Here is a 25,146-nt window from a genome sequence, read left to right as displayed (position 1 = left end):
ATCTCAGGTGTTGGTTGTGGCTGGTGGGAGCTGATGGAGCTCCTCTGACCTCGCCTGGTGTCCCACTGTAGGGAAGGACTCCTTGAAGGCTGGGACTCCCTTCTGCCAGGGTAGTTTTGCTCTCACTGGATTATTTTTCATTCCTCCCTATAAATCACTATTTTCATTAATCCAATTGCTGGAAAAGGATTATAGCCTCAGAATAAAATCCAGTCGTAATTAAAAATGTAAAAGCTGCTTATGTTTTTAGGCCAAAGTTATTAGAAGAAGGTATCAACCTACCAATATTAATACCCCAGTCTCAGTTGGGAGGCTGTTATCATGATGAAAGTGCCTGATAATGGCCTGGTTACTGAATATTTTATTGCAGATAACTTCTGCTTGGGTTTGCCTCTCATCTATATACACCATAAGCTATCTGCAGCAGTCTGCCTCTCACATGCTTTGTGGGCATTCTGGGGTTTTTTCACATTTCAGGAAGACTCTTTTTTTTAAGAGCTAATCTAGAAATATTGTAACAGCAAAAATAGTTTGTGACAGACTGTTCAGGGCACAAGGGCTCTGGGAATCACCTCTGTAAGAGGATTGAGGCATATTCCAGTCTTCAACATCTGCATCTTAAGCCATCTTTTCATAATGAATACTCCCTTATCAAATATCCTCTCTGCATTTGTAGTTTCCATCAAACCCCTATCTGGACAAAGAAAAATGGCAAACTGGAACAGCTCTCAGCCATCCCATTATTCATGCCATGTGCTCAGCTTTCAGGCATGCAGTTGTCTGGGTATTCAGTTTGCAAGCCTTCTTTGTCACTCTTTGAGTAGAGCACATTTTAATTACCTCTTTATAATTAAATCAATTGAGGGGCTAGAGTTACCTATTATTATTTTTAATCCAAAGATTGAAACTTTCTTTGACCTTTGGTTTCTTCAAATGGGAGATGTTTCATTTTGTCTCCACTGCTTGGAATTAAATGGGTTTTCTGTGAAGGAAAGGATGCTGACTTATTCCCTGATGGAGGATTTAGATGAAAAATTATGGACCTGGATGATTCTCAAACTGCATTATTCAGAATCTCCTCCACCTAGACTGTGCTCAACTTCGCAGACTCAAACATCCTTCACCTGACAGTCCGTGCTGTTTGGTCCTCTGATGGTAAATGAGCTTTGCATCTGAAGCAGTGAATGGAATCGTTTAGAGCATCAGTGCTAAACTGCAAAAGGGATGGAAACAAATTACCTCCCAAATGTCCATTTATCAGCCTCTGAGCTTACAGTGAGTTTTCAGTGAAGAAAGCTCTTTCTGATATTCCTTTCTGGTTTAGGTATGGGGTTTTTTTGATGGTTTTTTCCTTTTCTCCTTCCTTGGTTTGCTTTCCCAGTTCCTTTTCATGACAATCTTTTGATCTTTCCTTTCAGAAACGGCATATTTGTGATCTTTGTTCTCCTCCAAGTGGCCCCATGTGGCTTGTGCTTTGTTTTTTGGGGTGTCAGAAGCAATGCTGACATTCTTCTCCATCTGATTTAGGGAAGCTGTCTGCTCTCTGTCTTGTGTTGCTGGTGTCCCAGGCAGGTGCTGAGGTCCTGATTCCCTTGGCTCCTCTTTCTCTTGCTCTGTGCTGGGGTTTGGCTGCTCGTGTTCAGCCTGGCAGTGGTGGTTATACTCTGGGGTGCCTGATGGCAGCACCAGCTGCTAGTCCAAGTTATTTCAAAATGTTTATTTACATAAAATAAATTTAGTCTCTAGGTTGCACTGAGGAATTCTCTGTATCTCTAGTCTGTTCTAGCAAGAAAGATGTTGTGCCAGAAAGAGAGATTTCATAAGAGGCAGCATTAAAGGACTGCATGTTTTTACTGCTGTGCACAGCTGAGAAATTCCAAATTTAGTATTGTCTGCATGTGGTGGAAAAATACAAACTTGGGGAAAAAAAAGGCTAAAAAAAGAGAAATGTAAAGATTCAGCAGAGTGTTCCTTTATGTGTTTCCACTGTAGAAGTCTTGAACCTCAGTGAAATGCTGATTTTTCCGCTGCTAACACACTTGCAGCTCTACTGGGTACAGTATGAAATTTGTTTCTTGCTGTCAACAGCCTTGCTTGACTCTTGTTTTTGGGAGCAGGAGCCTTTCACATATGCAGCACTGGTGGAGGGGAATGAGTGATGGGGACTGAAGCCTGTAATACAGAGAGAACTTGAAACTTTGCCTGTTGCCCTAAATAACCAGCAAAGAACAGCACCGCAAATCCCTGCCTTCCACATGTTCTGGTCCTCTTGCCTAAAACTGGACATGGAGCAGGAATCTGAGCTACCAAGCACCTTTTTCTGCATAAATCACTTCTGCCAGGGAGTGAGACGTGCTGCCCTGTGCCCTGGCTCCCGGGCAGCTGCTGGGGCAGGCACAGCTCAGCCGCAGCAGCAGGGTCTCACTTTCTGCCTGTGCCCTGGCTGCTCTGCTGCTGCCAGCACACCGTCTGCAACAGGGGCTGCTTAAACCTGACTGGTTTGTGAGTGTGCACTGCTGTTGGGAGTTCTTCATTCTGCATCCTTCTAATAGTTTTCTCTTGCTGGAGATCAGCGGGATCGGGAGCACTGAGCAGAGGAAGGTGGGTGTGTGTAAGAAGAGTTTGATGCTTGTGTGGTGCTGGTCCCTGCCCTGTTGGTTTGAGGGAAGAGCAGTGGGGTGGTATGCTGGAGGAGGGGATTCTTTTCACCTTTATAATGCTGGACCTCTTTTTTGGCAGAGCCAAGCTCTGGAGTAGACAGAGAATCATGGAAGCATTTAGGGTGGAAAACTGCCTTCAGATCATCGAGTCCACCCGTGTGCTGTAAACCTTCATTCTGCACCATTTCCTGAGCAGTAACTCCTACCTCAGGTGCTGTAAAGCCATGCTCTGCTGCTGAGTTCTGTCTGCAGCAAATGGAACACCTGCAGGTCCAGGATGTGGCCAGGTTGTGCACAGGGGAATGGCCCTGGCTCTAGTTCTGCCTCCTTGGACTGCAGGCTGGAAGGGTTGAGGCTGCCTTTTAGTATGAAGGGCAGAAAGAAATGAGCTGTCTCTGGGCAGCTGCTGAGGCTGACCTTGTCTAGAAATTCTCATCTCCCCAGGAGTGTCTCTGGGCAATGTTGTCTCTCCTGAAAGCAGTCCTTGCTGGCCCCTTTCCTGCCCTTGTGGATTAGGAGAGACTGGGCTGCTTGTGAATGCTGAGGGGCAGGGTTCAGGGAGAAGGTGGCTTCCAGGGCACATTCCTGCAGCACTATGGGGGCAGAGCTCTCTTAATTTGTTTAATTCTTGTTAAATGTTTTCAGATAGTTTGTCATTATTTTCTGTATTTTTCTTACAGTCCATTTTCTTTCCTCTCTTGTCCCCTTTCTCCATAATTTCCTTCTGACTCTATAGGATTATGCTTTGCATGAGAAATGTTGTGGTAGAGCTACAAGATGTTTTTGTTTTGAGCTTTTCCCTATCCATCAATTAGAAAAGCTGTAGGGCTTTTTAATTACTCTGACAATGAGGAACAAAGTTTCTTTTGTATTTTTTTTGTCATGCTTCCTTGAACAACTTTAAAATTGTAATATTCTAACTTTCTCTGTGGGCTTTTTTGCATTATGCTGATAACGTGGATTTGAAGTTGCGTAGGTATACTCCCAAAGGCTGTGCACAAATGAATTCACTGCTATTGATGAGCATTCAAATTGACAAAAACACTGACACCGAAAGTTACATGTTGAAAAAGGACAGAACACAAATAATTTAAATATTTTTCTCATGTTTGAGTATATTTGTGGTGTCTGATTGAGCTGGTTAGCAAAATAAAGACAGATGGCAATGAATTCATTCCAACACGTTTTCATCATGGTACAGCTATTCCGACTTCTCACAGCCGCTGTGAAAATTATTTTCTTGTTTAAATTTCCCTTGCTGCTGCTGTCCATACCCTGTCCAGGGAATTCAGAAGTAGTGTGATTAGAATATGCATGGAGAATGATTTTTATTTGCAAAATAAAAATTAAAATAACTGAATGAGGTGCTGCCTTTAAGCAGATGTTCAGTAGTGCCCTAAGAATTTAACTCCTTTTCCCCTTTAAAGTTCGTATCAAAACTTTAACAGGATTAGAGCAGAGTTTATCATAATTGAACTTCAGTCAGGCACTTTTCAAATTTTGAAGATGACACAGTAATTTCTAGTCCTGCCTTCATTAGAAAGAGTGAGAACATTGCTGTTAAAGCGAGAAATGAGCAGCAAGAGCTGGACCTGGCGTGCCTGTGCATCCCCTGCAGCTCACCTGTTTGTCTGGACACTGGCAGCAGGATGGGACCATCATTTCCGTGTGTGGGAATGGGCAGCAAATATGTTCTAACAGTTTATAGCAGAAAATGGGGAGGAGAGGAAATGCCCTGCAAGGACTGTAACCCCTTGTAATTCATACTTTGTCCAACAACTCTGGTGTTCTTGGAGCTTCTGCCCTAAATAAATATAATATTTAATGTTTTTATCTTAATGCAATAATTGTATTATTTAGTAATTTCATCTATGGCTTGGAAGGAATACTTGAATTTTCAAGGATTGCACTAACCAGTCAGCATCTTACCTCATTCCTTTGACATATTTCAAAAGTGCCCATTATCTTGGTACTTTCCATATGCAGAAGATTCTAAAATCAGTGTATATTGCTGGAAACACAGCACTCAAGGTCTGTATGAAGAAGTGCAGAAAACACAAGAGTAAAGAAGCATTCACTGTAGTATAAATTGTTGGGGGTGGTTTTGAGACATCTGCACAATATTTGCTGAACTGCTCAATTGGTTTGGTTCTTCTATGTCAGATTTGCTACAGAATTTATAGATATGAGGAAACATATGTCTTGAATATAGATTATTTTTGTTTTCCTTTGCTGTTGAACATCCCAGCAGTGACTGGAGTGTGGATGTGCTCTGTCATTATCCCTCCCAGGCCATTTCTCTGTTTGCCTCCCTGCCTGTCATGGGTGTGTGCATGGGCAGAATGCAGAGGGGACAGGTCAAGCTCAGCACTCCTCACCTTTCCCTCCCTCCTGTGCTCCTGGAGAATGCTGTCCAGTCTCCTGCTGACAGGAACTGCCATCCTCTGCAAGGGAAGAATGCCCACAGGGTATAGGAGTACTGCCTTAGAAGGACTGCTCACAACCAGTGTAGGGCCCTGTGCTCTCTGTAAAGCTTTGGAGCTGTGAGTGAGGAGGTGTTAAAGGAGGATATTTATCTGCCTGTCCTGTCCAGCAGCCTCCTGAAGCTCAGGGAGGCTGAAATCCTGGCAGCCACTGTTGGTTTTGCCTCTCTTCTGTTACTGCTTGTTCCTCCCCTGGCAGGGCTCTGGGAGTGCCTGGGATTTCTGCAGCAGCAGCTGCCCTGTGGCCAGGTCTGGCCTGGCCTGAGCCAAAGCAGTGCTCGGACTACTCTTGAGTGAAGCTGTCTGTGGGATTGTGCTCAGAAGGCTCCAGCTGAGGTAGCTGCAAAGTCTAACATTTTCTGACTCTGAATTGCCACCATGTCCATTAATGGAAATGTTTTCTCCCTAGATGTAATAGACCAAACAAAAAGAAAGGCACAAATAGTGAGGTTAAATACTGCATGCTAAAAATGTAGTGCTGTTCTGTGCTGGAGGTGGTGAGAAGACCAGAAGTACTTTGATAGAAAGAAAGAGGTGGAAATTCGAGGGAGGAAAAAAAAGTAAGGGCTTGTGCATATGCATCATTCTGGGGAGAAGAGGGTAGGAGGGAATATATTGACATCTGTAGATGCAAGCTAGGATTACAAAGAGCCAAGAGAATTATGCTTAAATTCCAGCAGGTATTTTGGGAGAGAGGAACAATGTAATAGCTGTTCAGGGTAAGGCCAGTCTGTCCAGCAGCCCTGTCCATGTGGATTTCCCCAGGGTTAGTGTAGGAAAAGCCTCTAGAGACCTCCTTGGGAACAGGGACTGCTGGAAGTTCCAGCCCCACTTCTATCTCCTTTTGGTAATCTGGAAATCAACCTGGTTCTCCAAATGAAATGATCAGGGTGGCCAGGAGTTAGAAACCACCAAAAAACCCTCATCTAAGGGACTTCCATCCCTTGGATAAGTGGTGAGTTTGCCATCTCTAAACATATTTTAGAGGCAAGAGCTGTTTTTTGGGAATATGAGGGTCTTCTCAGGGGCTGTTGCAGGGCTGGTTTGTTAGCTGTGCATGGGGTCTGTCCTGAGGGCAGTTTGTCCAGCTGTGTGGCTGCAGGCAGCTCCTGACCAGGCATCCCTCCTCACCATTCATAACCAGCACTGCCAGTTCAGTGTGCAGCTCTCCAGTGCTGTGTGCTGGGAAAAGGCAGCCATGGAAAAGCCAGCATGATGATGGCAGGCTGGTAATGTGCTGGAGAGCACTGCCGTGGCTCAGGGGTGCCAACACTTTGAACTCTGACAAACCTAAGGACCTGACTTCTATTACAAGTCTAGTCTATGGAAGAAGTGAGTTTTTAATTTTTATTCTTTTTTTGACTGCCACCAAAATACCATGCAGTTGAGGGGAACATGCTGTATCCTTTGTGTCTGTCACATATTTTGGTATTTGCAGTGGAGCTGTAGCACGTTCAGCGTGTGGTGTAGGCTCATTCAGTCCCATCTCTGTTGCATCTCCTACAGTGAAATGCTATCGCTCCCTATTTCTCTTTTCTCTCCCTTCCTGTGTTCCCGACTTGCTTTCCATTCCAGATACCCATTCTTAGCCTTTGAGAAAAGGCTTTCACACAGTCATGTGTCCTGCATTTTGGTTGGAATTTATTTAGCTCATCACAGCCTGATTTGTTCATGGGAAGAGATTGTGTTGCCAGGTCCTAGCACTGACAGCATGAGAGAACATTTTCACAGGATAGAGATAGAAGTATGTCTATGGCAAATTAAGCCTACATTAGACTTGTTCATGTTTTGAACAGGGTAGCAGAGTCACATTTCACCATGTGAAGATAACCAAACCACCGTGCTCAGGCAATAACACCAGCCCAGGGGATCGAGCAGCTCCCATTGCACTCTGTCACTATGGTGCTGCTGTTACCCGACATTTGCCCTCTTAAAGCTCATCTGGGGCTGCCAAAATGTGTCATATCCGTGGTTTTCTTACTGCAGGTGGTTCTGATTCCTGTGTCTCTTTGCTAATGTCATTTTTGTAAATGGAGTGAAGGCTCTCGAGTCATTTAAGCGTGACCTTTGAAATGTCACTGCTAATTTATTCTCCCACCATCACTGATCATGGAAAGACTTGGCCATGTGTTCTTTTAACCCACTTATTATATAAGTTCACAGATCATGACATTTCCAGCTTTTTTGGAACACCATCTGCTTTTAGGGCAGTTTAGTGTTAATGTAAAGCTCCAGAACTAGTATTGCCCTGGTTCACATGACTCTGTTGTGATATTGAGTTCCTCCGAGAAATCTTACTGTTCCATCTGGGGAGAAACATCAGGAATTTCTAAGTCTCTTAGCTGTGCTGCATTATTTCCCTCACAAAGGAAATGTGTGTTAGCTCAGTAGAGGGTCTCAGTGTTTACTTGGAACATGTGAAAGATTTCAGAGAAGCACGACCTTGCTGTGCAGATTTCTCAGTGGAAGTTCTTTCACATTGAACAGCAAAGAAAGACAAGAACTTTGTCTGAGGGCCAAATGTGTGATTCATACCATTAAGGTGAAGCTGGGCACTTCATATCATCACCTCATGTCTGAGGATGAGATTATGCTTGTGCTTTAGACACATGATTTACTCTTTTTTCCTGGCCTCTTCTTTGACCTGCTGGCCAAAGATTCCTGATGCTGCTGAGGGTTGATGGGTGAGCACAGAGAAAGAAGCCCCAGAGCTGTTGTGCCATCCTTGGGTGGCTGTGGCCTCTGAGGATGGTAAGAACTACAGCCAAAATTTGTGCCTGAGAAGGTTTGCTTTTGGCTTCATTTCTTCCTCTCCCAATCTTTCTATTTTGGATTGTTTGAGGGGGTGGGATGGAGAATGAGGGGAATTGGGAAATGTCTGATTAGAAGTGTGATTAGAGAATATTATACATGGTAAAAGTAAAGGCTGGGGGATATAAATGTAAAGGGTGCAAAAGTATGTCCTACTGAACTGCTTGTATAAGAAAAGGCCTGGAAAGGGTTGTGCTCAAGACCTTGGGTCTTCAGTCACTTTTGAAGACATGAAATCTTCTTAAGAAAGAAAAACAAATATTCTTGTTAGTACCCAATTATTGGAGCTGAGTGAAGCAGTACAAAATTTGCCATCACTGGCATGTTTTCAATGAAATTTCACATTTTCATAGGTGGATGTCTCTGAGAAATCTTATTTTTCTTCATATTAATGCAATTCTGAACTAGAACAGACAAAAGAGTATTTTTGTAGAAATGCTTACAAAAATACTGCTCTGTGTCTGGACCAGATCTATGTGACAGTTGCTAGGAGCAAAAAATGAGTGTGGCACTTCAGAATCTGACTTGATGTGTGGGAACTAATTTTTATTTAGCAAAAATAATATCACATGGATGCATGGCTATTTTCTTTGCTTTTTTCCCCCAGTTCACCTTGCCAGCTTGGGCTGAAATTAGAACCATGTAAGTCACTAAATAGCTTCAAGAAACCCTGTTTTTTAATAGCTTTGACTTAGCAACCTAGAATTAGAGTTCATGTGTATCAGACGGCATCTAAATTATTGAGGATACTTTTTTTTTCTTCAGCAAAACTAAACTTCTAATTTTCAGGGCAGCTCTCACTTGTGTGGGGTATTTTTGCTGGCTGGTGCTTGACTGGGCTAGCAGACTTCAGCACTTTGCTTTCCTGCTTCCCTGTGAAGGTAACCAGTTACTTTTGCCCCGAAGTGTGTTCATCGACTGCTCTGAATTCCAAGATTAAAATTACAGAACATGCAAACTGTTTATTCTTTATCACCAGATGTGGTATTGAGCGTTCACTCTTTCCTTGTGCATGTCAGAACATGTAATTTTTTTATTATGGATTGTTTAATTAACCACGGTAATTGTTTCTCTGTGTTGTAAGAGATGTTGTGTTTCAAATTCTTCTGGAGGAGAGATGCTGCTTGCTTGGAAAATCATATTTTTTATGGGGATTTGTAAAGAGTGTGACTGCATGGGGGAGGCCCTGCTTTCCCCTTGATTCAGTGGGTTTTTTGCTTCCTGCCATAATGTTCCAGGCTTGCCAGAGGATGGGTGGAGATGGTGCTGGGCGCAGCAACACTGAGGAATAATGTGCTAGCAGGGTTATTTGGTCTGCTCTTTCTGGAGGTAGGGGGTGCAGATCCATGTGGCAGCAAAAGTGCAGAGGTTACTGTTGTCTTAAATCCCACAGATCCACCTGAGAATGGTCACAAAGGGCTTATGTCTTCTTCCCCCAGAAGGTGGCAGGATCTGTAGCCCAACTGAAGTGCACCTGCCCCAGTGCACACAGCATGGGCAGCAAAAGGAGGGTGCGAGAGCCACTGTGGAGCAGCAAAACCGTGGAACTCAGGATAAAAAGAGAATTTATGACTTTTGGAGGAAGAGCTGTGCAAATCAGGGGACTTCACTGAGTAATGAGTTCATGAAGGGAGAAAATTAGAAGGGCCAAAACCCAACTAGAACCTATTTCTGGAATTACATCAGTGACAAAATGAGGGCTGTGGACAAATCTCCATCTTTACTGGATGCAAGAGGAAAAGTGGCAAAGGATGAGGAAAAAGCTGAGGCACTTAATACCCTCTTTGCCTTAGTCTTTATTAGTTGTCCTTGGGTGTCCAGCCCCCGAGATGGGGAGCAGAATGGATCCCCCGTGGTCTGAGAGGTCAGTGACATACTGCACCGCTTGGATGGGGCTGGGTGGGATCCACTGCTGGAAGAGCTCTCTGAGCCCTGCCCATCCCTCACCAGCAGTGCTGGCCAGCCAGGAAGGTGCCCCTTGACTGGAAGTAAGCAACTCTACTGCCCTTCTACAGGAAGGGCTGGAAGGGCAACATGGAGAGCTACAAGCCCTTTGTAACAGGGATTTTCTATGAGATGGTAAAGATTTTCTGTGTGATCCCAGTTTTGGTTTTCCTTCAGTAGTCATTTCTAGGTGCTGATCTTTTAGCTCCACTACTTTCTGCCTCAAGGGTTTGTATTAGGGGGCTTCTCACATCTGTGCATTAAACCTCAGAGCACCTGAGATAGTTTTGAGAACTGCAGCAGTGCAGTGGGGTCCCAGAGAGGAAATTCTGGCCCATTAGGATTACACTGGGACTGTTTATCCCAGTCCACTACAGGAGTGAGTGCTGAGGGCTGCATGTGTTGAACTATGCCCAAATTACAACTTTTTGGCAGTGGATCTCCTCTAGCTGGCAGTGTTGCAAGTGCAGTGAGCTCATATCCTGTCAGGACTCACTTTTCCTTCTGGACCAAGCAAGCCAAGGGCCCACAGCCTCTTGTTAGACTCAGAGTAGAACCCTTCTCTACTTAGTTCAGACTCTGCAGGAGCTCCAGAATCTCTATCATTAAAAAGGTGCTTTGAAAGCAAAAGATTTTTAGAAATGGAAATCTTCTAATGTATCCACAGGACTGAAGGATTAGAGTTTACTTTTTTAAATCAAAGATGAAAATGCAATTTTCAGAATTTTGAGATGGATCCAATGAGCCCTTGTGCAGAAGGATTCTCATGAGTAAGATGAGCAGCCTGGCTAGGGCACCAGTGGTAATTGAAAAAGTGATTCAGCGCTGCTTTAGTGTTTATTTCCATAATGCTTTTTGTGTACAAGAGCTGAGCAGATTCTGTTTGGCCCAAGTGGGGTATGGAAAAACCCTGTTTTGTGCATTTTATTTTACTGTATCACTGAACCCACTGAGCAAGAGTAAGGGCACAAAACGAGGTTACAGGAGTGTGCTGCAGATGCAACAACAGCCTTTAAAATCCTTGTTCCCACAAGTCTTTGTTTTTCCTCATATTGGACTGTCTGGTGGTGTCTCCTGCTATGATGCCTCAATAAAATAAAATAACTTGCTTCTGTGTATTTCAGGCATGCTCAAATATTGTGGGTTTGTATTGAAATCCTTTATAAAGCTTTCAGTTCCACAGGGACTTACACTGATGAGACCTGTATAAGCTCACAGCTTTTGTAGCTCTAATCTTGTTAGTTAAAAGGTGGCATGCTGATAGTTTCATTTCACAGTTGAATTTTTTTAATTATCTAAGATGGATTTTGGCCTCTCAATTTTTGCCATGAGGTAGCATAACCTACAACTCAGTATGGAGAAAGAAACCTCAAATTGAATGTGCTTCAAGTCATTTTTTAGCTCTGAATCTATATTCATCTGCACAAGAAAGTTTTAACTTGACCTAAGGAAAAAAGAACAAATCAATAAATCCAATGAGGGTTTGCAATGTAGCACTGATATAAAATATGATTTATTAAGTCTGTAATCGCAAAAATCTGTTATATACTGCTGCCACTGGGGGAATGTAAGAGCTGAATAGTTAAACAGCACTTGGTTTAAATGTTTTGTGTTTTGGATCCAATATAGGTAAAGGATGATATTGAAATTGATATTGAACTAAAATATCCAAGCAAAATCTTTTGTGGATTTTAAAAATATACATCCATCCATATATATGCATATATATTTTCATTTAAATATGTGAGGTATATTTTACCACCCTTATACAAGTATGTATTTATTAGGCCAGTATGTATCCAGTGTTCCCTTTAAATCTATCCCTGGAGAATTCCTTAAGGATAGACCTGATCTCCTGGATATTCAAGACTCCACTCACTTTATTTGAGGTACTCTTACCTTCAGCCAAATGCTTTCCATTCACAGGTTAGCCCTTAGCAGGACTAAAAGGCTTTTAATTTGACTAATTAATTTTGACATCTAAGAACTAGATCATCTTGACACGTTGGAAAATTTCTGTTCTGATTTGTGTCTTCCTTAGATAGAGAGAAAATTATGTTCTTTTTCAATCCTGTCTCTTAGCCAGGTTGGTCATTCTCCAGAAATTCCTTCTTGACCCTGAAATGACCCTGGAATTAAATGCTCCCCATGACTGAAAATGATTTCTTGTGTTTCTGGGCACAATAAATATGGTGTGTGAGTGTTCTGCCTGGGAATGATCTGTTGCCAGGCACATTAGGTTATCAGAAATCATAGAAGGGAGCGTGCTTTTGGATGGCAAGCTGTGTAGGAATTTTCCACCATGTCTGTATGCTTTGAACCAAGTTTTCAAATGGTTCAATAAATGGCTTGCCATGTCCTATGTTAATTTAGAAGACCACAGATTTTCCAGAGTGTGCTGTGTGCTCTCTTTAGTGTTTAATGCCTGTGCACTACATGCAGTGTGTAGGGTTGAGTGCAGAGTTCACGTTGTTGAGTAAATGAGGTGTTGAGAGTGCATAAGAAGATTCTATTTGCTTTTCTGGCTGATCTGAAATGCAGAAAATGCAATCTTGTGGCTTTACATATGCTTTTAAACTCCAGGACTGAAACCCTTGCAGCTCACCAAGCTGCTTTCCACCAATTTGCCAGCATTGGGCAGGTACTTGACACCTTATCAGCCAAAGGCTGTGCCTGGGTGTTTGTGTGCAGCTTTACCCCTGCCTCTCTCACTTCACTTTCACAAGGGGTACATTCAGTTAAAGTCCCAGCCAAGGGTTTCAAAGGTTTGGCTAAAAATGAGTGAAGAAACAATGTCATTGTGTTTCCTCCAGGATGTAAGGAAGTCTTATCCTAGCTGCTTTATATATATATATATAATATATTATATATAATATTTCTTGCTAGCTAGCTAATATTTGTATATCTATATCTATCTATCTATCTATCTATCTATCTATCTATCTATCTATCTATAAAAGAGCTGTTCATGGAGGTGGTACATGCCATTCCAGAAATGACAGATCAGGCTGTGATCCCTGGAAATGGCTGGTACCCACAATTTATTATAGAACCATCTAATCCTGAATTTTATGAAATTTTTGAAGACACAGATCATATGGGCTAGGTTGAATGTGTGGAAGAGAACATTGCTGAATACACAATGAGAGCAAGGCCATATTTCCAAACTGTTGGTGAGGATTTTGGTTTGGTTTGGTTTTTTTTGCATTTTTTTTGCCAAATTTTGGGACACTGCAGGGTTTTTGGAATATCTTCACAGAACAGCAGTGTGACTTTACAGAGATAAATGTTACTTTTAGACTTCCTTGGAAGAAAAGCTGAATAAAAAAATCAGTAGTGAAATAACAACTTGTTCTCTTTGCTGCTCTTCTGTCTGCTCTTTGTCATGGGTTTTTTTCCCCCTGACTTAATGTCCCACTTATGCAGTGTGCTGCAGTGGAAGTACTTGAGCAGCAAATGAACTGGGTACGCAGAAGCTTGATTTTTCTAGATGTTTATTGCCTTACACCCTACTGCCACTTGACAGCTTGGACTCTCCAAACTCATGAAAGCCATGGCAGTTGCATTTTCATATCTATTTTTATTGAAATGCTATTTTGCTCCTTATTGTCGGTGTCAAGCACGCTTAGGCAAAATAGGCTGAGACCTGTGCCTGCTCTGGTTTACAGTCTGCCAAGCTTGGTACAATGAGTCAGTAAATAACATTTTCACCTATTAGTTAAACAAGCTTTTGAAGAATTGTGACTCTGCTCTGATTGGTGGGGAAATAATGAGCTGTGTAAATAATACTGAGGAAAGGGTAATGATTTTAAGATGGCCAGTAATGAGGAGAAATGAAGTAAACACCAGCACTATGTAGTGCCTGTCATTTGGTATTATGTTTAAAATAATAGTTTACTATTCAGTAGCACTAAAATCCAAAATATTTTTTAGAAAATCTGGGGAAAATGGCTTTTTGGCAATTGTTCTTGTAAAAGATGGAAGGTGAGCCATGCATTCTTCTATTCCTGGTACCTTGTCTGCTGACCGAGGTGTTTAGCTCTTACCTGGTTTGTCAACAGTTGTGGGATTTTGTTTTTAGTCTCTTCAGTTTTTAGGAGAGAACATAAAAATTCTTTCACATTTAGTTTGCACAAATCTGGTGGTTTCTGGAGTGGTTTGGGGGATCTGAATTTGCAGTTTAGCAACATTCAGATGCAGTTTCATAATCTGTTAATCCCCATTCTGACCAGGTGAACAATTAATATTTTTTAAGTATTTTTGAGCTGCTGTCAGTTTTCTTAGATTATTTTATGATTTTTGTGTGTGTTTGCTCCTGCCTTGGTCTATCACTGAAAATAATTTATTATCTTGTCATTCTAATACTCAGAAAGAAGTGTTCTGTTCTGTCAGTTATCTTGGACGGTTTCTTGGCTTTGGTTTTAATTTATATATTGTTTAGAGTTGCAAGATATTTTCATCTTGGATTTTTTTCAGTTATCTCTGAAAAGACATGTTTTTTCCCATCTCCTGGAGAGTAATTTCAGAATGCACAGCACGTAAGAGCTACTGCACGTGGAACACCATCTCATGGGGTGTGTGTCCCACTGCAGTAACTCATAACTGGTTAAATGGCAAGCCCTGGAGAATTCCTCAATTATTCCTAAGGCATTCTAAACATCATTAATATGTACAGAGTTAATTACTTATTTCTGCTCCTGAATATTTAAGAAAATACCATCTTGTGACTTACAGGACTTTGCTTTGATAACTGAAATTGAAATGTATTCAATACAGAGTTGTTTTCAGCCCTGAGCTTACACTTTTTTTACTCTGTTTTTCTGTTACTCATCTTCTGGATCAGGGCAATTAAATGCAAAATCATATGTCTGAATTCTCTGGGAAGATTCTGGACAGCTGCTGTGGAGTCTGTGAGCATACCTGTAGCTAGCACTGGCTGTGGCCTCCTCTAGTTTAATACCCATAAAATGCTTCAGCAACTTGAGCTGTGTGGAAAAGAGGATGTTCTGTTCACTTGTAAGGTGATTTGAAGGGAGTTCCAAGAATTTATTATTTTTTTCCCTGATGCTGGTATATCCCTTGATCTAAAAGAGTGAACAAACAGTGCTGTATCAAAAGTGGCAGATTGTAGTAAATTAGATGACTCTCTAAATGCCAAGGAAAAAAAAAATTCAAAGGTATCTAGAGACATTCCAAGTGCAGCCAAAAGAACTCCTTTGAGATTCAATCCATGAAAGGACAAGCTAATGAATTTAGGGCTTGTAATCCAAGATAAATAAATCAGAGCTGAGATGGGGAAGGCTAGTAAAGCTCTGGGAGATGTAAGGGTAATAAAGGACTGACAAATAGGCATGACTGTGTGACATGATGAAGCAGCAGAAATGACAACTATAATAATGTGTCAGTGCAGAGTCCTGGAAGGAAGAAGCAGAAACCACAGCTGTCTGTGATAGCAAGGATCTGGAATAGCAATTTCATTCAGCATCAGAAAAGTACTGGAGGGAGATATGGGGGTTAAGAGGAGTTGTGATTACTCTGAGACAGAGGCATTTCTGGTGTTGGTAGGCGTGGGTGTACGCACAGATAAAGGCAGAGCCAAGGGAAATACCTTCAACAGAGAGGAAAAGTCAGGTTAGAGGAGGTAAAAACTATATGTTGAAAAAGAGTCAATAAAAAAAGAGTTACTCACCAGAAGGCATTCTAACATTTGGAAATCCTTTCAGAAGGTGTAAGGGCAGGTGTTCCCTGCCTCAATACTGAGCTCTGGAAAACATGCTGCATGATAGGATACTCCATTTTGATTGTCATTTGGGAGAGGTGTTGACTGGATGCTCTCGTGGGACTCTTCAGTCCCAGCCAGTGTATCACATAAAAGGCAAGGAAGGAACAAGTGTGAGTACTGTGGCAATGTGATAGAATTTGCTGTTACCATAGATACCTGTGGCTGTACATAAGCACTAAACTGCTGCAGCTTTGCTCTGTGTGAAAAGCTGCTGTGGCTTGATTTTCTCCTCATGCAAACAGCTTGGAATATTTGGAAATTACTGTGATAACTTCTTATCCATGTATACCTCTACAATCATCTCATGAAATTACGGATTGCAGCTGAAAGCAAAATCCCAGAAGAGACAAAGGACATTTGTGCACTAAAACTAAAAATCAGATTTGCCAGGCACACACAAGTAAAAAATTACTAAAGTAGGCAGACCTGTATTCTTGAAATTCCCCATGTTTTATATCCTCGTGATAGACAAGTCCCTTCTTTCTCCAAACCATTGGTATCTTGTTGATGTGGACCTTTTTTTGTAAACCACTTTGAAATTAGCTAATGAAGAATGGTAGACAAGAGATGATGAGTTCTGTCCTAAAATGAATGTTGTAGCTCTCCTGTTACTCCTCTTCAGAGGAGCCCAAAATTACTGATTTTACTGGAGCAGTGTGAGCTGGAGAAAGGTGTCTGATTTAGACACTGAAAACCATTTTTAAAATCTAAACCTTTGTATTTCTGTATTGCTTGTAATCATGGTAGCTTGTCCTCTTGTTCAAGTATGCTTTTGAGGAAAGCGAGCTCTTTCCTTTTTTATAGCCATAGCAACGAGTCATTTTTATGGGCATTCAGACTCAGCTGTAATCTCTTTTGGTCCTAAAGATGGACCTGAACTTGCTCTGGAAGTCACCTTCCTGTCAGTCAGGCCATCTGGTGGCACCTCTGATAATATCTGTCTCTCCTCTCCATAGGTCATTGCTTTTTATTCCTTTTATGCCCTCAGAGATGGCTGCTAATGAGTGGCAACCCTGTATTATTATCCTCCTTTTCAAGGTACATACTTTGAATACTCTGCTGTTAGAAGAGAATAGAGTAGAGTAGAATAGAATATCATATCCTGAGTTGGAAGGAATCCATAGGGATGATCAAAGTCCAACTGCTGGGCCTGCACAGGACAGCCCCAGGAATTCTACCATGTGTGTCTCGGAGCATTGTCCAAATTCTTGAGCTTTGTCAGGCTGCTGCTGTGACCACTGCCCTGGGGAGCCTGTTCAGTGCCCAGCCACCCTCTGGGGGCAGAACCTGCTCCTCATATCCAACCTAAACATCCCCTGACACAGCTTCAGGCCATTCCCTCGAGTGCTCTTTTAGCAGCAGGATGTGGGTGCTTGTGAGCATAACCTGGAGATTCAGTCTGAGCTGGCTGAGCACAGGGCAGGTAGAAAATTTCACCTGTCCTTTATTTCATGTATATGATTCCTGGAGAAGTTATCATCTGATATAGTACACTAACTCTACTCCAATGAAGAGCATTTAGAACAAGAATTGGATTTACTCTAAGACAAGACTTGGTTTCTCAGAACATGACTTCTACTCTTCACAGGTTACACAAACAGTGCATATTCCCTGACTTTCTCATTATTTTCTATTTTGTTCTCAGTCCCCCGGGGCTTTCCTTCAGGAGCTCAGATAGATGCTGGGCTTCTGTCTTTGGTGGTCTGGTGTGAGATGGAGCTCAGAACCCCGGGTTTTCCTTTGAAAAGGCAAGCCTGGTTTGCTTTCTTTCTAAACAGCTCCTTGAAGTTTTACTCAGCAGTTAATGAACACTGATGCCTTTAACTCAGGGCATGTGGAAGAGAAAGGGGTCTGTTACCTTGTGGTTCCAAGCCCAGGCATCATGATGAATCTAATTTATGTTTGTACATAATAAATGTTGAAATATTCACTCATACTCTTTTTTTAAAGTTTTGCTATGGACACTAACTTTAGGCTTGTCAAAAGTTTTTGTTAATAACTCTAATATCTTGTAAAAACAAGTTTTAAGAGGAGAAGGATGATTATGATGCCTAATCTAATACCTACACTTAAGTAAAGAGCACCAAAGAACAAAACAAAACCTGGTAGAACTCAAACTGCAAAGTACAATCTGTTTAAAATTATCACCATTTTGACAAGCTGAAGGGAAACTGATTTGAAAGAAATACCATCTTCATGGCTGCATTTTTATTAGCTTCCACCTCATGTGAAATGTTGAAAGTTGATTTCTCCTTCTTATCTTGATTCAGTATTAGCCCTTCTATAGCAAAAGAGTGTGGGACTCTATTCTCAATGACATTTTTGATGACACTTTTGTAATTAATTTCCCCAGGTTTATGTCAGTTCTTCAACCATTTCATTTTTGCATCTCAACACCACTTGATTTCCTCTTTTCTGTTTCTCAGTCCCAATGGGAAATAGCTGACACATCAAGGAATTTGCAGAAATTAAGGTGCAAATGGTAATTCAAAGCACGGCTCGGTGAAACAAGAAATTGGTGTTTTCATTGCCAGGAAATACATGATGACCACGTGGGTTTAGCACTGGCTAAACTTCCTCAACCATCAGAAACCCATGAGCCCCACTGGGCTGTTTATTCTTGCTTGCTGCTGAGGCCCAGGTACAATAATCATCCTTTGTTTATTTGCTCAATTTGGTAGGTAAAGCTCCTTTTTGGAGTTTTTTTTACAGCTCTGAATGAAAAGTGGCTTATCCCTGCCCCCTGCCCATGGATGAGGTTGAGGTTGATGAGCTGTCCTTGATCAGTGTGTAATTGAGTTTACTGTGATGTCGGGGTGCTGACTCAGTGCTGCAGTGAAGGAAGAGCATTTCCATTCAGCCATCTCCCAAAATTATTAATCACATGCTTCAGTTGAAGGAAAAAGAGGTCCAAAAGAGATGCAGAACTTGTGTCACAACACTCTTCTTGCTGGGCTCCTTGTCCTTTATGTTGTTACAATTTTCAAGAAGACCCTCTAGTCCCTTTTGTAACTTAAAAAAAGATAGAAAAGAATGGGGTGAGATTTAAGAACTATCTAGCTAGCCGAGCAGCTACTTTTCATTTACTTCCTGCTCCACAGGCCTCAGATGTCAGCTCTGGCAGCTAAGCTAAAGAGCTTATAATTTATTTCATCTGGAAGGTAAGTAATTATATTTTTTGACGTGCCACCTTTTACTTTGCCTTGTTCTAAGAGACACAGTTGGCAGATTAAGGGCCTTTTCTTTAATTTATGTTCATCAACAAGTCTCATCAGTTTCTCAATAATTTTCTCTCTTGCACTGATAACTGAGCATGCATTGCACCCTTGGTGAGCAATGAGGGGACCTAAATCCCTGCAGCATGGGCAGTGCTGGGTCCCAGAGAAGCTCCAAAACTGCTCTGCAGAAATTTGGCCTTTTCTAAACCCAGGAGGTGTGCTTGGACAAGAGCTGGCTGAAAACAGAGCTGACTTGGAGGGCAGTACAATTTCCACTGAAATGTCAGTATTTTTTCTGAAGGTGTCAAAACATGTACATGTTTTAAGTACAGGTTTAAAAGGGAGAAGATGATTAGAAATAGAAGTTACCTTAGTGTTGACTAAGGACAGGTAGCCCTGACTGCCAGGATGTTCAGCTTGCTTATTTTTTAGTCCTTGTTGGCTGCCTTCTTCCTTTGCCTTGTCCTTTGCTTCTGCTTTGTCCCTGGCAAGTTTTCAGGTGTGATTTTGCTGTACATGTATGGGTGGTATGATCTGTGTATATTTTTTAACTGCCAAATATAATCTGAGAAATACTCAATGCGTTGTTCAATTCCAGATGGTGGAATTCCTGGTGTGAAAGCCAGGTGATCCTGCCTAATTTTCTTGTTTAAAAAATATTAATTTTCAATAAAGAAGAGCTTCACAAAACTCACTTTTTGAAACCTCAGATAAAAAGAAATATTCCCAAGTATGCAAACTGCTGCCATTAATTTGTTTAACATGTCAATTTAAATTTTTTTTCCCTGAAGTTGCCTGGTTTCATAGCTGAATAATAACTCCAACTGGTTTTGAAGTGACACAGGGTCTTTCTCCATCCTAGGAATGTTTGCTTTTTACCACTGCTTCCCATTCCTTTGGATACTATGGCAACTGTGTGTGTAAATTTTGTGTGTAAACCATCAAATGAAGCTTTATATTATGTGAAATATTATGAAGCTTTATATTATGTGAAAATGGAACAGTTGTTTCATCTGGACCTCTGTGTATTTGATGCTAGGATTTCATACCATGAAAACACCTTTTCCTGGGAAAGTAAATAAAGCTGTTTGTCATTTTCATCTACTGAGGTTGTGCTTAAGAAATGTAAAATTTGCAACACCTTTTTATTTTTGCCTAAAATTCCTTGACTTTGTTCAGTTGAGGAATGTGTGTGTGTCTTTGGAAACAACTGTGGCAAATGGGCATTTGGGGTTAGTGTGTGCAGCTTGAAGAGGAAGCCTACTTTTAACAGAGCTCTGAAACATATATGTATAAATTTCTTTTGTGGTACTGTAGATGGTCTTACAAATCTGTATCTTAAAATTTATTGAGGAAGAAGGTGCAGTGATGTAATTGGATTCAGTGCACCTTAGGGGATCATCTATAAAGATCTCTATTGTAGCACACAAGGCTTGGAGTGCCATGAAAGTTTTGTGTGCATTAAAAAGAGCTGTAAATGCAGCAGGAACTCACAGTGGGGAATCTGCCAATGGCAAAAGTATCGACTGCCCAGCATGGGGCTCCCCTAAGCAGAGACTTCACAGAGTGAAAACCCTTTTCTTTTTTAGGTCCATTGCCATTGTAAATGGTATGCAGATATAAATAAATAAACTGCCTCATGTTGCCACTAAAAAGTTTGGAGTGGTGATGGCAGAGGTTTGGGTGTTATCCTAAAGGAGTACATTGCATGCTTCATCTTTTGGGAATCTGCAGACAAATGGAAGTTTTCAAAGGGTGGGAAGAAAGAGAGGCAGAATGTGTAACTGGTGAGGACAGGCTGTGGGTTTTTAAAAAACCCTTTATTAAAGGGCTCCTGTGACTTTGCAATATCTAAAGGTTTTTTTGTGAAGAAAAATTTCTTGAATTATTATCTAGCTGTTGCAGAAAATAAGAGAAGTGAATAATGAATTTTGACTTAGGAAATACTCTCAAACTACAGAGACTGTGAAACATTAGAGCGGGTTGCTTGTGGAAGTCATGAAATGTGATTCACTGATGAATTCACTGTGGGCTAAAGCCCAGTTGGATGATTTATAGTAAATGCAGATAATATATGCTTTTTATCCTGCCTCAGAGCAGGGGAAAGGGAAACAGCCACTTGAAGTCACTGTCAGCTCTTTCAACTCATCTCCATCTGCATGTTAAGATGAGGAACAGATATTTACAGAGCTGCTGTAGGTTTAACACTACAGAGGGTATCACTTTCTTGCCCATCTGTGTGAGAGCATCCAAAGATGACACCACTGCTGCTCCAGAAAAGCAAGTCAGTGTTAAACTTGGTAGTGAATACAGGACAAAATGCCATTTTGCAAATAAGACAGCTGTAGTCTTATCAGTGATGTCCTACAAAAATAAACCTGCTTTTTGTCAATGAATGTTTTGTTCAAAATAGGTTTCAAGTATGAATACCCTGATAAGTGTATAGCAAATTTCTTACTGGAATCAAGGAAGAGGTAAATTGGGCAGAAAAATGCTAGCTGGTGTTATTCAGCTTTTGGAGACTAATGCACAGGGTCTCACTGGAAATGAAAAAGAGCAGATCAAGTTGGGAGTGGAAGAAAGATTCCAGATGTAGCCTAGAAGTATCCAGATATCTTAAGACTCAATGTGTTTCCATACTTACTGGAGGAGCTAGATCCTAAAAAGAGATGAACATTTCACTGTGTTGAATTGCATGGAAATTTTGGAATCCCAGAGGAAATTGCTCATTTTATCCAGTCCAGACACTGTCTGTGCTAAGCCAGGAAAGGAACTGTGGTGTTGGTCCATCTTTGTCAGAAACTGAGCTGTGCCCCAATGGGAAATGTTTTCTGAACTGATTAAAATCCTGGAAAATTACAGTTATGTATTGAACTTGTTTACAGTTTTGAAACTTCCAAACAGAAAAAGCAATTTAAATCACTGAGCACTTCAAAGATAATTATATCAACATGAAGAGAAGCTTTACTTTAGGACTTCTTGTTAGGAAAACAAACCAAAACCAACCCCCCCAAAAGATTTTTTGTTCTACAAATGCAAAATTAGTTGTGTATTGCAGCATCAGATAAAATTTAACAGCCGCATTAAAAAAGATACCAAATTATTTGTGCATGATGTAAGATCAATACAACCCTAGTGACAGGCCTCCAACTATCCCACCAGTAAAACACTACTGGGAGAGTAAAGCACTTCTGGCAAGCTGCATAGGGAAAGGAATTTATGGAAATGTAACTCTCCAGCTTAAACATGTGATGTTGACACTTCCATTTTCATAAAATAGTTATTCATTGCATTAGCATTTTCTTTGTGCTTTTACTTTTCCTGATTGGCCTGTTTGGACTGAAAAGCTAATATCAGAGATGGTGACAATGTGTTTCTTCCACATCTGTTTTAAAAGACATTGGTTAATTTTTCTTCAGTGTTTAAGCATGTAGCATGTACTGGCCCATACCGGGGGTAATTTCAACAGAGCTGTGACAGGCACAAACCTGGTCTTGCAAATGTTTTCCCTGGGATATCTTTTCAAAACCTGAAAAAATCAATTAAATAATAGGCAAGGTCTCTTTTTAGAAAAGGACATGTAAGGTTTTATTTCATCTGGAATACCCCTTTCAATCTCACTTTCTCCTGCTAGGTTTATTTTATATTTGATTAGTTCTAGGAGATGGATTTTGACATTTAAAGTATGTGTAATAGAAAGAGAATAATGACATAGCTGGGATTACAGAAAAATATTTGCCCTTGAAAATGGTAATGCATTGTTAAATACCGGTTGCATCATATCTGAGTATAATAAAATCAAAGTGGAAAATGAGTGATTGTGTGGGGAATGAATAGTCTCAGTATGTGACAGAAGAAGGGACCTTGGCAATTCTAGCAGTGCAGCACAGCTGAAAATGGATTTTGTAGCATGGGCTCATTGGGTTTCCAAATCTATATTTTGTTTTAAGTCAAACATTGAACAAATATAAAAATATCTGTATTAAAATTGAAATTAAAAGTACTTGAATGAAAAATAACCAGTGATCTCCCAGTAAGTTTAGACTTCATATAAATCCTTGGATAACCTCACCCCAAGAGCCATGGTGTGTTGATTCCTGAAATGAGGGGTTTTTTTATCCTGTTAGTGCTGCTGAGGGGTTCAAGTTGAAGTTTTGCTGGGGTTAGGAAATTGGAAGTTACCTGCAGGGTGGACTATACCTGATTTGCAGTGTGGCTCTTGTGAGAGCTGTGTTGGCACAGCTGGGTTGAGCCGAGGGCTGGAACAGGAGTCCAGTGCACAGGAGAAAGTGGGGACATTATTTATCCACTGTTTTCCATGACTGCCATCTGCAGTGCCTGCACTTTGGGATGCATTGGAGCATACAGATTTCTCCTCAGCTCCTCTCTTTCCTGCAGAGAGGTGTGCAGATATATTTATTTCCAGTTTTCTGGTCAGGGATCAACTGTGCTCAGACGGGAGAAATGGGTGAGGAGTCCTCTGGGGCCAGCAGGAATGGTCACAGTGTTTGGCTTTAGTCATAGGTGATTAGGCTGTTTTATTGTTTTAATTCAAGCCACTGAAGTCAGCTCTCTGGAGAATTCCTGGCAGGGTGTTAGTTTTCAGCTCAAACCAAAGTGATGGCAGCCACCTGCTGTTGCTGGTGCCTGTGCTGGGGCAGCAGTTCAGTGGCTGATAATGCCATACTGGAGAGGTTGGTTTTGCCTGTGTTTTTACTCCCATTGGTGGTTCTCATAAGCCATGCACTGGAGCCCCAGCTTTTGTTCTGAGTGTTTATGAATGGGCTGGGTCCTCTTTTGGGCTGAGCTCTCTTCCAAATTGTCACATACCTACCTGGCAAGAAAAGTTTACAATTTGAGTGCATGAAGAAAGATACAGAGTTAGAGAGCATCATGTTTGCTGATGATTTGTGTATTTTTGCTCAGTTTATTGTGGTAGACACCATGATTAAATTATTCTGCAAATGCACCTTTTCTTAAAATTTCTTTCCCTATCCTTTATGTTTTTCAGTTGCCTTTAATTCCTGTTGACAGTAACAGAACTGAGTTTTCCCCTAGATGTGTTTAACAAGGAGAAAACGAAGGCCTGGGAGCAGGGAATTACAGGTGATGAAGCCTCCTCCAGGTCTCCATTCCCCACAGCTCAGCTCTCTATATTGAGGGTGGCTCTCAGAATACTGTTATTAATAAAGTGTATTGGCTGGAAGGGATATTCAGGAGTCATATTTTAATAATCTTTCATCAAACCGGAGGAAATTTGGGCTTGATTCTTGGATCTAAGCACTTGATTAACTTATCTACCTTATTTATCTGCTCTTTCCTCTTCTCTGTCCTCTGCCATTCTGGTACCTGCACACTGCTGGAATTTGTCCAGCACCTCTGCTCTGCTGGATTTCTGCTCCTGGCAGAGACATCCCTGGGGCTCATCTGATTCCAGCTGGGGAGAGGTTTGTTGTGCCTCTGGCATGTTTAGGCTGTAACAAATGCAATGTGTTTAAAGAAATGATTCCCTGTTTGTTGTGCTGGAGGCTTCCACTCCTTTATTTTTTAAAGATGTTCTTCCTTGTTGCTATGGTCTTCATCCTTAGAAGTCAGAGCAAGAGCTGGTTATCAGGGTATGGAACACAGCTGCCACCAGGTTGTGTGTGATGTGCTCCTCATCTCTAATGGGCAAAATATCTTAAGAATCTCCACTGTCCTCTTCCTTTGTGGCAGGATTGGGGGATTACTCATGACAGAAGAAGTAGCCCAGTTGTGCCCCTTCCCTCTGTGGACACATCAAGCAGCTATGTCTGAATCTGTGCTCCCATCCTGTGAACTTCCCAAACATGGGAACTATTTTTCCTCAAATCCAAATGAAGTTGAGACCTTTGGTAACCCCTTCAGAAAGGGACTTTGGGAGCTCAGTTGCTGTAGGTTGCAAGTCTCAGAGGACTCTTTGTGCTTTGGTATCTGCCTTTCCCTTGTGCACTGACTGTGCTGACATCTCTTAGGGAGACACCTATTCTCCTGGCCCCCTAGAACAGGTATCCCTCAAATGCACACAGGCAGCTGTTTACCTTTCCCCTGACTCACAGGCATGTCTGCTCTGCAGTGCTCTTTGTGAATTCCAGGCTTGGCCTTTCAGATTTCCAAACACACTGATCTTGTGATGTGCTGTGTGCCAGCTGACTTCACTTTAAAATACAGAAGTGCCCCTTCCTATTCATCTTTCTCTCTTGTAGCACTTGTGGCTGGTGTCATTCAAC

The 25,146-nt window shown here is 41.4% G+C and overlaps 1 protein-coding gene across 1 annotated transcript in view; it reads left to right on the top strand.

Moving 5' to 3' along the window:
* Positions 1–1,994: 1,994 nt before the first annotated feature.
* HTR2C (5-hydroxytryptamine receptor 2C) overlaps positions 1,995–25,146 on the top strand; it is a 140,111-nt gene continuing 116,959 nt past the window's right edge. The window contains exon 1 of the mRNA XM_015626446.3: positions 1,995–2,601. The gene's annotated coding sequence lies outside the window, so the exon portion shown is untranslated. The remainder of the gene's footprint in view (positions 2,602–25,146) is intronic.

The sequence above is a fragment of the Parus major genome, chromosome 4A (genome assembly GCF_001522545.3).
Source record: "Parus major isolate Abel chromosome 4A, Parus_major1.1, whole genome shotgun sequence".
Lineage (NCBI taxonomy): Eukaryota > Metazoa > Chordata > Aves > Passeriformes > Paridae > Parus > Parus major.
Note: the sequence above shows the minus strand (reverse complement) of the source record. Positions and strands in the feature narration are given on the sequence as shown.